The sequence below is a fragment of the Arachis ipaensis genome, chromosome B09 (assembly GCF_000816755.2).
Source record: "Arachis ipaensis cultivar K30076 chromosome B09, Araip1.1, whole genome shotgun sequence".
NCBI classification, from domain to species: domain Eukaryota; kingdom Viridiplantae; phylum Streptophyta; class Magnoliopsida; order Fabales; family Fabaceae; genus Arachis; species Arachis ipaensis.
In genome coordinates this window covers 118,768,635-118,785,895 of record NC_029793.2, presented here as the reverse complement: position 1 = coordinate 118,785,895, position 17,261 = coordinate 118,768,635, and the positions used below count along the sequence as shown (strand labels likewise).

Genomic DNA, 17,261 nt, shown 5'->3' with positions numbered 1-17,261 from the left:
TACACCTTTCGAACCATGGTCAGAGGGAAATGTATTTACTTCCACCTTGATAAAATAAGAGAGATCTTCGAGCTGTAGCAACTACAAGATGACCCAGACTCCTTCAGTAAGAGAATGGTGAGATCAGATAAGCGCTTGGACCAAGTTCTGAAGAACATATGCATCCCTGGAACCAAGTGGACAACCAACACAAAGGGTGTCCCAAATCAACTCAAGAGAGGAGATCACAAACCAGTCGCTAGGGGTTGGCTGGACTTCATTGGGCGTTCCATACTGCCCACCAGTAACCGCTCTGAGGTTACTCTCCAAAGAGAAATAATGATCCATTGTATTATATAGGGAAATAAAGTGGAGGTTCATCATCTGATTTTGTGTGAGCTCTATACAATTGCAAACAAGAACTCCAAAGAAGCCAAATTGGCTTACCCAAGCTTAATATCTCTGCTATGCAAGGATGCTGGGGTAAAGATGGGAGTAGATGAGTATATCTTAGTCGAGCACTCAATCACCAAAAAGTCAATAGAAGGACAACAAGTGCAAGATAACTCCATCAAAAGGAGGGCACAGGAGTTCCTCCCAGAAATCCCTCAGATTGACTACTGGACCCGCCTAGAAGCCTCTGTCACCAAGCTGCAAGAAGCTATGGATCAACTGAAAGAAGAACAACAAGTTCAAAATAGCATGCTCTGCAATATGCTGAAGGAACATGAGAAGCAAGGGCATAAGCTACAGGAGCTGAAGCTCCAGAAGCTGTCTCTTGAAGGGCTAGACACCCCACAGATTAAAAGAGCATCCATCTCCCAAAATAAAGGTTGTTGAGTCCTAATCTTAACTCTGTGATAACTTTTGCTATTAGAGATCTACCTTAGGAGTCACATGAATAATAGTAATTAGTATCTTTATTTTTAGTTTTTATTTTATTATCTCCAAGTAAGCTATAATTTATTTTTCTCATCGTCATTAAACATGAATAAAATAGCAGATTTTTAGAATAAGGAGGCAGTTTTATTTTCGAGTTCTTAATAAGAAAAATTCACATTATTTATATGTGGTGGCAATACTTTTTGTCTTCTGAATGAATGATTGAACAGTGCATATTTTTGAATTTGTTGTTTATGAATGTTAAATTTGTTGGCTCTTGAAAGAATAATGAAAAAGAATAAATGTTATTGATGATCTGAAAAATCATAAAATTGATTCTTGAAGTAAGAAAAAGCAGTGAATACAAAGCTTGCGAAAAAAAAGGCAAAAAATAAAAGAAAAAAAAAGAAAAAGAAAAAGCAAGCAGAAAAAGCCAATAGCCCTTTAAACCAAAAGGCAAGGGTAAAAAGGATCCAAGACTTTGAGCATTAATGGATAGAAGGGCCTAAAGGAATAAAATCCTGGCCTAAGCGGCTAAACCAAGCTGTCCCTACCCATGTGCTTGTGGCGTGAAGGTGTCAAGTGAAAAACTTGAGACTGAGCGGTTAAAGTCGTGGTCCAAAGCAAAAAGAGTGTGCTTAAGAACTCTGGACACCTCTAACTGGGGACTTTAGCAAAGCTAAGTCACAATCTGAAAAGGTTCACCCAATTATGTGTCTGTGACATTTATGTATCCGGTGGTAATACTGGAAAACAAAGTGCTTAGGGCCACGGCCAAGACTCATAAAGTAGCTGTGTTCAAGAATCAACATACTAAACTAGGAGAATCAATAACACTATCTGAATTCTGAATTCCTATAGATGCCAATCATTCTGAACTTCAAAGGATAAATTGAGGTGCCAAAACTGTTCAGAAGCAAAAAGCTACTAGCCCCGCTCATCTAATGAGAATTTGAGCTTGATATAAAACTCTGAAATGTTATTGCCTCTTGATTTTCCTTCTATCCTGTTTTATTTATCTAGTTGCTTGAGGATAAGCAACACTTTAAGTTTGGTGTTGTGATGAGCGGATATTTTATATGCTTTTTGGGGTATTTTCATATAGTTTTTAGTAGGATTTAGCTACTTTTTAGTATAGTTTTATTAGTTTTTATGCAAAAATCACATTTCTGGACTTTACTATGAGTTTGTGTATTTTTTTTTATTTCAGGTAATTTCTGGCTGAAATTGAGGGACCTGAGCAAAAATATGATTCAGAGGCTGAAAAAGGATTGCAGATGTTGTTAGATTCTGACCTCCCTGCACTCAAAATGGATTTTCTAGAGCTTCAGAAACCCAATTGGTGCGCTCTCAATTGCGTTGGAAAGTAGACATCCAAGGCTTTCCAGCAATATATAATAGTCCATACTTTGCCTGAGTTTTGATAATGCAAACTGGCGTTTAAATGCCAACTTCCTGACCTATTCTGAAGTTAAACGCCAGAAACAGGTTACAAACCAGAGTTAAACGCCACAAACAAGCTGCAACCTGGCGTTTAACTCCAAGAGAAGCCTCTATACGTGTAATGCTCAATGCTCAGCCCAAGCACACACCAAGTGGGTCCCGGAAGTGAATTTCTGCACTATCTATCTTAGTTTACTCATTTTCTATAAACCTAGGTCACTAGTTTAGTATAAAACTACTTTTAGAGATTTACTATGTACCTGATGACATTTTTACACTTCACATTGTATTTCTGATGGCATGAGTCTCTAAACCCCATGGTTGGAGGTGAGGAGCTCTGCTGTGTCTCGATGGATTAATGCAATTACTACTATTTCTCATTCAATCACGCTTATTTCTATTCTAAGATATTCATTCTCACTTTAACATGATGAATGTGATGATCCGTGACACTCATCACCATATTCAACCTATGAACGCGTTCCTGACAACCACTTCTGTTCTACCTTATATTGAATGTATATCTCTTAGATACTTGGCTCACGAGTTCGAATGCCTCTCCTGACAACAGAGCAATCAAATCCGTGAGATCAGAGTCTTCGTGGTATAAACTAGAATCAATTGGCAGCATTCCTGAGATCCGGAAAGTCTAAACCTTGTCTGTGGTATTTTGAGTAGAATCCGGGAAGGGATGACTGTGACGAACTTCAAACTCATTAATGCTGGCCACAGTGACAGTGTGCAAAAGGATCAATGGATTCTATTCCAATATTAGTGAGAACCGACAGATGATTAGCCATGTACATGGACCCTTTTCACTGAGAGGACGGCTGGTAGCTATTGACAACGGTGATCCACCAACATACAGCTTGCCATGGAAGGAGACCTGCGTGCGTGAAGAAGAAGACAATAGGAAAGTAGAGATTCAGTAAACAGAGCATCTCCAAAACCTCAACCTGTTCTCCATCACTGCATAACAAGTATCATTTAATCCATGCTCTTTTACTTATTCCAATTAAAACTGAGAATTATTGTTACTATCCTGACTAAGAGTTACAAGATAACCATAGCTTGCTTCAAGCCGACAATCTCCGTGGGATCGACCCTTACTCACGTAAGGTATTACTTGGACGACCCAGTGCACTTGCTGGTTAGTTGTGCAGAATTGCAAAAGTGTGATTGTGATTTCGTACACCAGTCACTGATTATACCACACAAATTCATAGATCAAATTATTGGTAGGATTACATGTCACTATATCCATCCAAACCCCAATCTACTCCAATGTGAGAAAGCATTTTTAGCATGATCTCCTCATTCCTCTTCCAAGGTTCAGAGGAGATCCAATTATGAATAGCTTCTTTCCTAAGACAACTATCCAATTGGATGAAGAATGAAAACTTTCTAGTAAAATCAAGAGAAAAGAAAGAAGAAGAAGAATGAAAATTAATATTGATCCATTGAATTACAATAGAGCTCCCTAACCCAATGAAAGGGGTTTAGTTGTTCATAGCTCTCAAAATAGAAAATGGAATTAAAAAGTACATTGCAGAATTGAAAATGAAAAGTGCAGAAAGAAATAAAGAAAGTACAATGGAAATTAAAGAAAAGTGCAGGAAATGAAATCAGGGAATTGAATTCCCCGAGCCCCCCTCAGGGCCTCTCGAGCGCTCCTTCAATCTTCAACAATTCTTCTATTTATAACCCTCTTCTCATCTTCAATTGGATTAAGAATTTGGATGTGGGCCTTGGCTGAAGCAGTTGGATGAAGACAGGTGCCAATTGTGCATTCTGGTCTTAAAGTTGGAGTCAACGTTTTTGGTTAAACGTTGAGCCAAACGTTCGCTTGAGAAAATCAGTTCTGTTGCTGTCATTGGTGTTTGACTCAACTTTGGAGTGCCAACGATCTTCTACCCACGCGTACGCGTGCTTTGTGCATTTGCACATTTGGGTCTAAAATACGTATCCACGCATGCGCGTAAGCTACGCGTGCGCGTGGATGCAAAAATTTCCAATTCCAGATTTTGCCTTCTCATCACGCACGTTGGCCTTAGTGTTGGACTACAAACGCTCCCTCCAACATTGGCACATCCACGCATGCGCATCACGTACGCGTATGCGTGGATGGTCTTTTTTTCAATTTCTAGCAAGCAAAACGTTGGGGGAAATTGAACATCAAGCCGTTACTTTGTCCTCTTGTCAATGTTGCCAATTTCATGCCCATTATAGACTGTTATATATGGTTTAAAAGCTTTGAATGTCAGCTTTCTAAACCAACTAGAATCATCTCAATTGGACATCTGCAACTCAAGTTATGCTCCTTTGAAGGGGACAGGGTCGCTAGCGTCGGTATGCAACGTTGGAGGTAACGTTGGCACACCAACGTGGTCAAAAATTCCAGATTCTGGAGCTCAAATGTATTGTCCACCCCATAATATTATATATTTTTGGAAAGTTCTAAATGTCTACTTTCCAATGCAGTTAGAAGCGCATTATTTGAAGCTCCACAGCTCGAGTTATATTCCATTGAAGGTGCAGAGGTCAGCTGGCCTTACTACAGGTTGGTACTATGTTCGTCTATGCACTTTTTGGGGTAGTTTTCTCCCTCAGTTTTAGTGTCCACCATGTAGTGCCATATATTCTTGGAAAGCTCTCGATTCCTACTTTTGAATGCCTTTGGAATCACCTCATTTGGAGCTCTGTAGCTCAAGTTATTTCTGTTTGAAGTATACCCTTTCAGGCTGTGAGGAGCAACGTTTCCAGCAATGTTGGAGCACCAACTTTGGCTCCAATGTTACTTCCTTTTGCTTCCTTTCATGGATTTCTTGTTTCTTCTTTGCCTTCCCTTTTCTTAGCTTCTTACCTATCATCAACCAAACAAAATGCATCAAAGTATTGCCTTAATCACAAGATAATGCATCATTCATAGCATCAAACAATTCTTTGTATAAATCTCATGAAAATGCACAAAATTAATAATGTTTGATTGAATCAAGACAAGTATGAATTTCTCATCTAAATACTTACTTATTGCCTAAGAAATGCATGAAACTACTCTAAAGCAAATTAAAAATGGCTTGTGAAACTAGCCAAGATGCCCTGGTATCACAACACTAAACTTAAATCTTGCTTGTCCTCAAGCAAGTGATAGAACATGAAAATACAAGAGATGCAAGTCCTTATTCAGAGAATTCAAATCCTTGGTTCATGGAGTTTCATGCATGGCAATTTAGGTTCATGTTCATGCTGGTTTCTAGGCTCTCATATACTCTTAAATTCTCTGATTGGCTTGAGTGAACTTGCTTGTTGGGTCAGCAGTTAGATTGTTCTTTGACCTTCTCTTTTTCATGGATATGATCCTTTATTTCTCGGTCTCAATTCTCCTTTTGGTGCTTGTATTTACTGCCTTCACATCTTTGATCTCAAGACTTGGGTATTGTTGGATAGTTGGAGCATCTTTTTCATCAAGAACTTCTTGAATTGGTGATTCACTGAACTCACCCTCTATGCAACTCTCTGTTTCATTAGAGTGTGGGCTCCCTTGGTTGGCTTCCTCTCTTTCTTCTACATGATGTTGCATTGAGTCTTTTGGAAGTGAGTTTGCATGTTCTTTTGTCACCCCTAGTAGCCTCTGTGGGTATGGAGCCTTAGGCTTATATATTTTCATAACCTCCTCCTTCTTTATAGGAATCTCACTTGGTATGAATGCCTCTTTTTCTTGTTCTTCTGGTTCTTCCCTTGTACTCACCCTTTGGTCCTCATCCTCCTTGCTAGGCATCTCTTCAAAGTATTTTGCTCTATGGTTTAAATTTGCTTCTATGTTTCTGAAGGCAATGTCTTGATCTTGCCTCCATGCTCTGGACCATTGAATGAACTCCCCTGTTGCTATTTTCTCCTCTTCCTTTATCTTTATCATTTTTTCAAGGAGGAGTTATATCCTAGCAAGTTTATCTAAAGGGGGTTGTGTAGGTTGTGATGGTTGGTTAGGGTGGGCTTGTGAATGGAATTGGTTATTTTGTGGTTGTGTGTTCTGAGAGTGGTATGAATCTTGTGGGTAATGGAATGAGTTTTGTGGACTGTGAAAAGAATTTTGTGTGTAGTGGAATGAATTTTGTGAATGGTGAAATGAATTGTATGGATCTAGGAAGGAATTTTGTGCTGAAGCATACTCAAGTGATGAAGAACTTGGACATGTAAAACTCGGAGGTGAGGTTGGATAATTAAGAGGTGATGGATTTTGATAAATGGGGTATGAATGAATGAAATTCCTTTGATTTTGATCTTCCCAGCCACAACTTGAGTAGTGATCAATTTCACCAAAATATGGACCATTTTGTGCCTCTGGGAAGTACCCCATTTCAGCTTCTTGATGCTCCCACCCACCATGAGCATAATAACATGAATCATCCCGTGGTGGTGGGAAGCTTCTCAGGAAATTCGATTGACCAGAATATAATGGATGCTCCCTTATTTCTTGCAAGATGCTCTGTCTCAAACAATAATCACCAAAAGATATTGGAATCTCCATTGTCATTAATGAGAAAATCTTAGTGAGGCAATATTACAAACAGCTAGTGGTTAGTGTGCTAAAAAGTAAATGAACAAAGAAAAATAACTCAAAGTGCAAAAAATAGCAGTAACAAACTGAAACAAAAACTATTAACAAAAGAAAAGAAAAATGTTTAATCTAGTTATCCTCCAATTTAGTAATTGTCAATACAAAACCAATCCCCGGCAACAGCGCCATAAACTTGATTCCCCCGAAAACTGTCTCTCAACAATTTTCTACCGGCAAGTGCACCAGTTTGTCGTCAAGTAAAAACTCACTGTAGAGTGAGGTCGAATCTCACAAGGATTGGTTGGTTGATCAACGTTAATTGGAGAATTATTCTAGTTGAGCGAAATCATAATTGGGTTGAGATTGCAGAATGTAAATTTGGCGGGAAACTTAAATTGCAAGAAATTAAATGACAGAATCTTAAATTACAAGAAATTAAATGGGAATGGGGGTTAAGCTTGAAATTAAAGAGCAGAAAGTAAATAGAATGGGTAGATCAGAGATGGGAATTCATTGGGTTTCAGGAGATATTGAATTCTCCGGATCAAATCATTTTCATCTCTTCCTCAATCAATGCATTCATTGATCTCCTTGGCAATTTTAGGTGATTAGATCCAATTTCCTTGGCAATCTAATCTCTCTAAGCATGAACAATTGCCCAATTTCTTGATTTAAGTGCTCATGAGAAGAGATGAAGTTTGGTCACTATATCCATCCAAACCCCAATCTACTCCAATGTGAGAAAGCATTTCTAGCATGATCTCCTCATTCCTCTTCCAAGGTTCAGAGAAGATCCAATTATAAATAGCTTCTTTCCCAAGACAACTATCCAATTGGATGAAGAACGAAAGCTTTCTAGTAAAATCAAGAGAAAAAAAAGAAGAAGAAGAATGAAAATTAATATTGATCCATTGAATTACAATAGAGCTCCCTAACCCAATGAAAGGGATTTAGTTATTCATAGCTCTCAAAATGTAAAATAGAATTGAAAAGTACATTGCAGAATTGAAAATGAAAATTGCAGAAAGAAATAAAGATAGTACAAAAGAAACTAAAGAAAAGTGCAGGAAATGAAATCAGGGAATTGAACTCCCTGAACCCCCCTCAGGGCCTCCCGAGCACTCCTTCAATCTTCAACAATTCTTCTATTTATAACTCTCTTCTCATCTTCAATTGGATCAAGTATTTGGATGTGGGCCTTGGCTGAAGCAGTTGGATGAAGACAGGTGCCAATTGTGCATTCTGGTCTTAAAGTTGGAGTCAACGTTTTTGGTTAAACGTTGAGCCAAACGTTCCCTTGAAAAAATCAATTCTGTTGCTGTCATTGGCATTTGACACAACGTTGGAGTGCCAACGTTCTTCTACCCATGCGTACGTGTGCTTTGCGCATTTGCGCATTTGGGTCCAAAATACGCATCCACGCGTGCGCGTAAGCTACGCGTGCGCATGGATGCAAAAATTTTCAATTCCAGATTTTGCCTTCTCATCATGCACGTTAGCCTTAGCGTTAGACTACAAACGCTCCCTCCAATGTTGGCACATCCACATATGTGCATCACGTACGCGTACGCGTGGATGGTCTTTTTTTCAATTTCCAGCAAGCAAAACATTGGTGGAAATTGCACATCAAGCCGTTACTTTGTCGTCTTGTCAACATTTCTAATTTTATGCCCACTATAGATTATTATATATGGTTGGAAAGCTATGAATTTTCGCTTTCTAACCCAACTGAAATCACCTCAATTGGACATTTGCAACTCAATTTATGCTCCTTTGAAGGGAACAGGGTCGCTGGCTTCGGTGTGCAATGTTGGAGGCAACGTTGGCACACCAACATGGTCGAAAATGTCAGATTCTGGAGCTCAAATGCATTGTCCACCCCATAATATTATATATTTTTGAAAATCCTTGAATGTCTACTTTTTAATACAGTTGGAATCGCATCATTTGGAGCTCCAAAGCTCGAGTTATACTCCATTGAAGGTGCAGAGGTCAGCTGGCCTTACTACAGGTTGGTATCATGTTCGTCTATGCACTTTTCGGGGCAGTTTTTTTCCTCATTTTCGGTGTCCACCATGTAGTGTCATATATTCTTGGAAAGCTCTCGATTCCTACTTTTCAATGCTATTGGAATCACCTCATTTGGAGCATTGTAGCTTAAGTTATTCTTGTTTGAAGTATACCCCTTCAAGCTGTGAGGAGCAACGTTTCCAACAATGTTGGAGCACCAACTTTGGCTCAAACGTTACTTCCCTTTGCTTTCTTGTTGCTTCTTTGCCTTCCATTTTCTTAGCTTCTTCTTACCTATCATCAACCAAACAAAATGCATCAAAGTATTGCCTTAATCACAAGATAATGCATCATTCATAGCATTAAACAATTCTTTGCATAAATCTCATGAAAATACACAAAATTAATAATATTTGATTGAATCAAGACAAGCATGAATTTCTCATCCAAATACTTACTTATTGCCTAAGAAATGCATGAAACTACTCTAAAACAAACTAAAAATGGCTTGTGAAACTAGCCAAGATGCCCTGGCATCAACTAGTACCTCAAAGCCAAAAGTGCTTATAGTAACTACTTTACCTCAAAATCCTTTAGAACAAATTTTAAAATAAGTTACTATAGCACTGTAGCACTTGTTATTCCTTAGTAGCATAATGTCATAAATGAGGAATACAATACTTTAATGAGAACCAATACTTGGACCTTAGTCCTAACACCCTCTAATGTAAAAATGATTCGGTCCAAATGGGTTTTTATTGTTTAAAGACATCCTGAAGGGATTTTTGAGAAGTACAAAGCCATTGGTTGCTCAAGTGTTTCACCAATCTACAGGCTTTGACTTCGAGCAAGTTTTCAGTCCCACTACAAGAAAAATGCCGAGTACCATTGGAATTACAGTTAAAAAAATGAATAAAATCCATCAGAAGAAATCTGATGGTATAAACCTCACCGGTAACCAGTTACCATCGGATTTTTTTGTCCGACGATAATTACCATCAAATTCTACAACGGATTACCTGTCCGAAAAACCATTTGCTTACCGGCGGATTTTTCCGACGATAACGTTGGCACCACAATATCCTATTTCCCGTACTATTATCGTCAGATCTGATGGTAATGTCAATTCTTTTTTTAAATATTGTGACGCAATTTATTTAATTTTTTCCTTTTTAATTTTAATTTTGAGTAAAGTATTGTTTTTGTCCCCAACGTTTGGGGTAAATCCTATTTGTGTCCCTAATGTTTAAATCATCCTATTTGTATCCCTAACGTTTGTAAAAGTGATTCAATGTTATCCTGCCGTTAATTACACATCATGAGCGCTTTAGTTTGAGTTTTAAAAATCTCTTCTTGAAGTTAGAATACAAATGTCTGGGATAGAATCGATGATCTACTTCGAAAAATAGCTCATCAAATGTTAAAACTAATTCCTACAATATTTACATAATTCACTTTTCTAGGGACATAATTGAATTTAAACACAAATAGTGGGTATAATATTAAAATCAAACACATCCAAATGAGACCTAATTGAGAAGGAATACATCCAAGTGAGAATAATTGAAAAATATAATCTGATTTGTTAGTATAATTGATAGTAGGATAACATTGAATCACTTTTATAAACGTTAAGGATACAAATAGGACGATTTAAATGTTAAGGATACAAATAGAACTTACCCCAAATGTTGGAGACAAAAACAATAATTTACTCTTTAATTTTTTATTTAAATTTATTTTTCACACAATTGGTAGTCAAATTATAAATAATAGAAACTAATTATGTAATATTAAATATCAAATGTTCAAATAAATTAAAAGTCAAATAAATCAAATACAATAAAACAATAAACCAAAGCCCTAATCACTAAAGATCTTGGTAGTCATCGTCGTCGTCATTCCCGTGGTCATTGGTACAGAATTTAAAGTCCACAAACTATCTGGCAAGTGCACTGGGTCGTACCAAGTACTACCTCAAGTGAGTGAGAGTCTATCCCACGAGGATTGATGGACTAAGCAACAATTATTGAATGATTTACTTAGTTAGACAAGCAGAAAAGAAAGCAAGCAATAAACGGGTTGTGAAATATATGAGTAAAATAGTTAAGGTTTCGGACATGTTTATTTTCCGGATTAACTTTTCTTACCAACTATTTTAATCATGCAAGATTCAATTCATGAAAAACTATATGTGACTAAACCCTAATTTCTTAGACCTTTTTAGTCTCCTCTAACCTTCATCAACTGCCAATTCTATGGTCACTTGATTCCAATTAGAGGGTTAAGTTCAAAACTATTTTATGTGCCACAAAAACCCTAATTATCTAAATATAAGAGGATTATATATCACATATCCCGTTAAGTCCAGATAATTAGAAATTTAGGAGAAATTACTTTCAAGCTATTGTTCAAGTGAGACTCTCTAAAGAACCACAATCGAGCCTGTTGTTCAAGCGAGACGATCCTCTAGAGATAACTCTCCCGAGATTCACAAGAACTCAAATAGAATAAGGGTTATACTTCCGTTCCACCCAGATTCATAAGATGAAGAACGAAAACAAATTCTTGAAATTGAAATCAAAACAGTAATTAAAATAGAAGAGTAATAGTATCAATTCATACAATAAACAGAGCTCCTAACCTTAACAGTAGAAGTTTAGTTGCTCATGGTTCAGAGAGAAAACAAGGATTCTGAAAAACTGTAAAGTGCAGAATCAGGTAAGAGAGAAGAGAAGAGCCCGAAGGGCTGATTCTTTTCCGTTTTATATCTAATCCTAATTAATGTAAAATATATTTTTTAGAACTAAATAATATCTTTTCCTATTTATAAATAAATTAAAGTTTTAATCAAAATCAAATGGGATCTTAGTGCAGCTTCAATTGAGACGTGGGGACCATTGTGAATCATTGAGCTGGTGCCTAACTTGGAAAATCCCAAGTTAGGTGCCACTATGGCAGCAAGCTTGGATGTGTCTCCTTTGTCTTGGCGCCTAACTTCAGAATAGTGCCACCCTGGCAGCAAGCAAGTGAGGCTTTGATCTTCTTCCGGCGCCTAACTTGGGAAAAACCAAGTTAGGCGCCAATATGGTCAAGCATGCTGGAGAAGAAGTGTATATTATTATACATCGTTAGAAAGCTATGAAAGTTAGCTTTCCAATGCCACTAGAAACACGTCAATTGGACCTCTGTAGCTCAAGTTATTTTCGTTGGAGTGCAAGGAGGTCAAAGTTTACAACATCATTCACTTTCTTCTCTTTTTCTACAGAAACTCCATCAAATCCATCCAAATGCTACCTGAAATAAATAGAATTGAACACAACTCAAAGTATTATCCATAGTGGCTAAAAGATATTTAAATCTTGATTAAACTTAACAATTCAAATACAAATTCACTAGAAAAAGATAGAAAAGATGCTCACGCATCACAACACCAAACTTGAACTGTTGCTTGTCCTCAAGCAACCAAAACTAATATAGGCTCAAGATGTGAATTTGCATGAGAAGTGAGTGTTCAATTAAGCTCCTGTCTTTTCTTAAAGTGGGGTTTGTACACTACAATCCTGAATAGTTTTGGCATCTCACTATCCTTTGAACAAGAGGAATGTCACTGTCATTTGGAGTTAGAATTCGGATAATATTATGAATTATCTGGCCTTTATACTTTGGTTTAATCCTTGAACACAAAAAATTTCTTTCATTCTCTTTTCTTTGGTGCACCTTGAGCCTAGTCGTGACTTTAAATGCTTTGTCTCAAGCTTTACTTGACACAAAAACACCACAAGCACTTAAATGGGAAACTCTCTTTAGTTCTGATTTTTTCTTTAGTTACTCCCAGACAGTGGTGTTTAAAGCCTTTGGCATACTTTGTTAAATACACTTGATCTTGACTCTTAGTGCTCTGTCTCAAGGATTACTTGACACATTTATACCATAAGCATATGACTAGAAAAAAAACTCTTTGAGCTTTTAATCATATTTGACCTTCCTAGTCATTGATGCTCAGAGCCTTGGACCTTGCTTTTATTTTTCTTTTGCTGTTTCTTTTGCTTCAAGGATTAAGCTTTTGTTTAATTTAGAGAATTCATAATACTTCTCTAAATTCTTGTTTCTCATGCATTAACGTCCTTTGATTCAAATTCAAATATGCACTGTTCATATCATGCATTCAGAATCACAAATAATGCCACCACATTTAAGTAAATAAGACTACTCTTTAACATAACTCATTTTCTCATACAATACATCACTTCTTTTCTTTTTCTTTTTAGATTCAAGCTCAGTAAGCGGTACATGAGACATCTCTTCAATTAAAAGATAAATAATTAAAATTTCAAAATAATAAAATTAAACTAGAACCTAGGACTCATAGTTGCTAGAGATCATACAGACATTCAAGTAAAATAGCAGAAAATAGGAATATAACATAATAAGAATGGAAGCAAATATAGAATAAAAGGAACTCAACCACCTCAGTTATCCTAGTGGCCGTCTCATTCTTCAGAATGTGCTCCTCCGTGAAGATGATTTGCCTCTCTTTGGTGCCATTAAAATAAACAGAAAAGCCACAAGCAAAGTGACAACACCAAACCTAAAACTTTGCTCGTCCTCGAGCAAAATAGAAAATAACAAAGAGGAATATGAAAAAAAAAGGAATCTAAAATAATGAAATAAAATTAAATTAAAATTTTTCTTTTTCTCTTTTTTTTGAATAATGAATAAATACAGAAAAAGAATGAAAAAAAAATAAGAGGGGAAGGGTTATAGGCAACGAAGAGAAGGATTGTTAAGGGTGTATGGGGGTTCGGTCAAAGGGTGATAGAGGAAGATATGGGAAGGATTTGGGCAGAAGAAAATTGGGAAAGAGAATCAGGTAGGGTATGGGGACCAAATCAGTGGGATTTGGTACAGAACTCATGTGATTCGATTTGGAAATAGGGTAACAATTTGAAGCTGGCACCTAACTTGAGGTTGACAGCGCCTAACTTTGTTGTTGAACTTATGCTGGCGCATAACTTGATGAGCATGGCACCTAACTTCACGTTGGACTCCTCTCCTAGCACCTAACTTGAGAATTGTGGCGCCTAACTTGGCCTGTTCTCCTCTCCTGGTGCCTAACTTCACTTGAGTGGCGCTTAACTTCAGAATTGCCAAGTTAGGTGCCACCCCTCCTGAAGCATTCCTCGACAATAGCCTTGATGTGGCGCCTAACTTCATAAAACTCAAGTTAGGCGCCACCCTCCCAGTGAACAACACCAAAATGCACGCATGACTGGCACCTAACTTCAAGGAGTGAAGTTAGGCGCCACCCCTCTAGTAGCTTCCTTTACTTTTGCTTTGTATGTGGCGCCTAACTTTAGAAAGTGAAGTTAGGCGCCACCCTATCTGCATCCAACTCCTCCAGGGTGTTCGAAACTCTGTCTTAATGCATCTGTTTCTGTTCTAATCACTCTGCATAATCAAAATATACGTAAAACAACAGAAAAATAATAGAAATTCAAACAAAACTAGATAAGGAAAAATCAAAGTAAAATTCAAACTTAAGGATACGAAAACATTGGGTTGCCTCCCGACAAACACTTATTTACCGTCACTAGCTTGACGGTCAGCTCCTCTAAGGAGGAGGATCATAGGGGCTCAGCTCTTCACCCCTCACTGTGAATTTCCTTCTTGTGCTCTCATGGATCAACTCTATATGCTCAAGAGACAGGATCCTGTTCACTATATGAGGCAGAATTGGGCATGTAGTGAATACCACCTTCATTCATGGGGAGAAGTCTTCAGTGGGAATCTATTTATTTCTCTATCCCCTGGGTACTTTCTTCTTTTGAGAACCTCCTCCTTGGTAGATGATGCATTCCCGACACCAAACTTAGGTATGATGTCAGGGAGAATTTTGTTGATTGTCACCAAGGGAGGTTTGAGCTGCAGATTTTGTTGTGCATCATCAGGGGGTTCTTGAAGGTTTGGATTAGTAAGCTCAGTCTACATGCACTTCTCTTCTTCACCTGATGAGTGCATATTTTTGAAAATATGAAAGACCAGTTGTTCATTATGCACTCTAAGCACTAATTCATCTTTTTTCACATTAATTAGAGCTCTCCTAGTGGCTAGGAATGGTCTTCTTAGGATTATAGAGACATTGTCATCCTCCCCCATGTCAAGAATCACAAAATCTGCTGGGAGGAAGAACTTACCCATTCTGACCAAGATATTCTCCACTAATCCATATGCAGGCTTTAGAGATTTGTCTTCCATTTGTAATGCTATCCTTGTGGGTTGTGCCTCTTGGATTTGCAATTTCTTCATCACAGATAAGGGCATTAAATTTATGCTTGCACCCACCTCACATAGGGCTTTCTCAAAGGTGGTACTCCCGATGGTACATGGAATTTGAAAGCTCCCTGGATCTGGCATCTTCCTTGGCAAGTTATTCTAAATTATGGCACTACATTCCTTAGTCAGGACCACTGTCTCATATCCCTTTAAAGGCTTCTTCTTTGACAACAACTCCTTCATGAACTTGACATAGAGAGACATTTGCTCCAAAACATCAGCAAAAGGAATATTAATTTGTAACTTTCTGAAGACTTCCAAGAACTTTGAAAACTGCTTGTCCTTGGTCTCCTTTTGAAGTCTCTGTGGATATGGCATCTTAGGCTTGTATTCAAGAGCTTTAGGTAATGTTGGATGTGTGTCAAGAGTAACTGGAAAAGGGTTGTATGCATGCCTAGGAGGGGTGTGTACTACTGTGTCTTTAGTCTGCTCTGGAGCTTCTTTTTCAACCGGCTCCTCAGCAACTTGTGCTTACGTACTTGCCACTTGTTCACTTATCAAAATGATAGCCTTGCACTCCTCTCTTAGATTTAGAATTGTGTTACCAGGAAGGCTATTAGTAGTCCTCTGATCAATTTCATTAACTTTTGTGGCTAATTGACCCATCTGAACCTCCAAGTTCTTGATTGATGCTCTAGTTTCCTGTATAAAGCTTATTACCAGAGATTCTAAATTAGTAGTCTTCTGAGACTGAGGAGTTGCTTGCTGATATGAATGAAACTGGTGGTTATTGAGATTATTTGGATGGAAACTGCTCTGAGAATTGTTGAAATTCTGTGACCTCTGAGGTTGCTCTCTCTATCCAAGATTTGGGTGATTTCTCCATCCCAGATTAAAGGTCTTGGCATATGGATCATTATTGGGGTTTCTAGGAGCATTCCCAAATAGTTGACCTATTTAGGAGGAAATTGAGCATCATAATTCTCACCTTGATTAAAGCCACCATTCATGTCATATGGAGCCACTTAAGAGGCATTCTGAGCATTGACAGCAAAAACTTGTATCCCACTCAAGTATTGAGTAAGCATATTAATCTGTTGGGACATGGCTTTGTTCTGAGCAAGAATAGTATCTGATGCATTTGCATCTTTGCTATATTAGCTAGTTAGTTTAAGTAGTTTTAGCTTAATTTCATTCATTTTCATCAAAATAAACAAGCAGTTATATGAACTTTCTCTCCATGCATTCATGAACCAAGAATTAGGTGGAACTTGGCCATATTGATGCAAATAATTCAAGAAGTTTACAAATGAATGAGTATGAATGAATCTCTTGAAATTGATTGCATGGAATGGCAATACTTTGAGACAATTTCTTAGGTTAATGATAGGTAATGAAGCAAGAAGGCAAGGGAGCAAGAATTGGAGCAAGAAAGATTGGGGGCATAGCAAACAGGGAAAGGAGGAAGGGACATGGGCGTTGCTAACGCCAGGAACAAGGGCGTGCTCCTAGGCAACGCCAGGGACAAAGGAAGCAACCCTGGGAAGTGATCATGTACGTTGCCAACTCCAGGAAGAGCTGGAGTGTTTGCCAACAACGTCCAACAATGGAAGACAGCCCTGGCTCTCTCCTAAGCATGTTACCAACGCCATCAACAATGGCATGTTTGGTGATAACGCCAGTAGCCCTGGAGAGTGATCCTAGAGGAGTTTTCACGTTGCCAACTTGCACTTCTACTTGAGTGCTTGGCAATAACGTAGCAAGCAAAGCCAAGCTAGGAAGCAGCCCTGGAGAAGTTCACTCGAGCACGTTGCCAACTTGAAGATGTATTGGCATGTCCCATGATAACGCCAAGCAAGAAAGCTTGCCCAGGGGAAGAAGCATGCACGTTGCCAACGCCAAGTTCTATAGGCGTGTTTTGTGACAACGTAGCAAGCAAGCTTAGAGAGCAATCCCCCTCACTCGAGCACGTTGCCAACACCAAGTTCTAAAGGCGTGTTCCAAGGCAACGCCAAGCAAGTAAGCAGCCCTGGAGAAGCCAGCACGTTGCCAACTTGGAAGAAAGGGGGCGTATTCAGCAACAACTCCAGCGAACTTGGCAGCCTGACCTTAC

General features: G+C 38.2%; 1 long non-coding RNA gene across 1 annotated transcript; it reads left to right on the top strand.

The window, feature by feature from the left end:
• LOC110267203 lies at window positions 1,195–12,094 on the top strand. Its single transcript, XR_002354563.1, has 3 exons — window positions 1,195–1,205; window positions 3,218–3,221; window positions 11,982–12,094. It is a non-coding gene; the product is annotated as an uncharacterized LOC110267203 (long non-coding RNA).